We start from the raw sequence: 1,439 nt of genomic DNA on the forward strand, positions 1-1,439 counted from the left end.
ACTTTCTCCATGATATCTTCGTAATCCTCTGATGAGCAATATGAATCACTAAGAACTTAATCTGTATTAAAGATATAAAATACGTTTAGCTAAAGCATGCTAGACGACATCTTCACCTGTGAGAGCAGAAGTGAAGGTGTCATTCTGATATATCGAGAGAAGGTTAGAAGAATGCATTAACTAAAGTGAGTAGTACTTCCAGACATGGAAGCAACCATGCATTCATTACGTTAGTCTCTATTTCACCACAGACATGTGGGAGCGCGGCCGATCACTGAGAGGTGTACACCAAAAGAAGAGCGAAACAGTATTTGTACCTTCAATCCAATTAAGAACTTGCGCTGTTTATATTATTTGTACCTTTAATCCATAAGACTTATCATCGCATCCCATGTCTTTGCATAACTTTCACAGCCAGCCTTACTCCCACCATCTTGTACATGTAGTCTGTATCTTGTATCATCTAGCTTAGGTTTACTGTCTTTTTATGTTTTTATTGCATCTTTACTGTTTTCCTTTATTTTATTGCAATCTATATACTTGTACAAACACATTTTTAAGATTGAAAATCTGGTTGCATGTATCATGAACGTACCACAATAACCTAAACCAGTTCCCGTGTTCAACCTCGAATCACACCGAGAAACTTGCAGTGGAATTACACTTGGTTCCATTGTAAGGAAACTTGTGACAACGCATGGAATACTACAAGAACATCCATAATTAACGCATAATTAGACGTAGTATCGCATCATTGTGAGCAATTCATATCATCCATCCAAACGCGTTACAACAATGCATCTCCATCACATTGTGCCCGTCAATCAATAATGAAGAGACGATTAACGCAATGACGGCGTAATGCGATAGTCGATCCAGAGCTGAACTCTAACTGCATGCAGTAATAAAAACAACACTGCATACGAGCACACGATCGAAAGATGCAATTGAGCAATGCAAATGTGGAGGATCGTGACACGTGTACAACTAATCATTATGCATATTCGACGGACTGATTGCATAATAGAAGGAATATTTATTCCTCCATTTTCGGAATTTCCATAACAGTAAGTGGGGTCCAAAAGGAAAGAGTCAAAGCTTTTCACCTATAAATACCCCCACTGTAACACCTCGAATTTTGTTATTAATGTAATTTCAGTATTTTCTAGTATTAAAGGGAATTTTTGGAAGTTTGGAAATTTAAGTGTAATTATTGTGATTTGATCGCAAAGAAATAGGTGATTCCTCTTAATTGTTTAATTAAAGGGAAATTGTGGGAATTGAACTTTTTATGTCCCACAAATTTAATTTGAAATTGATGTCAGGAATTAATTTTATTTTGGGAGGGGGTTGGTTAAATTCTTTTTTTAATTGAAAATTTTAAAGGAACAAGGGATTTAAAAGTGGAAGGAAGAGAATAAAATAAGGTAACATAAGAT

The sequence above is a fragment of the Benincasa hispida genome, chromosome 11 (genome assembly GCF_009727055.1).
Source record: "Benincasa hispida cultivar B227 chromosome 11, ASM972705v1, whole genome shotgun sequence".
Lineage (NCBI taxonomy): Eukaryota > Viridiplantae > Streptophyta > Magnoliopsida > Cucurbitales > Cucurbitaceae > Benincasa > Benincasa hispida.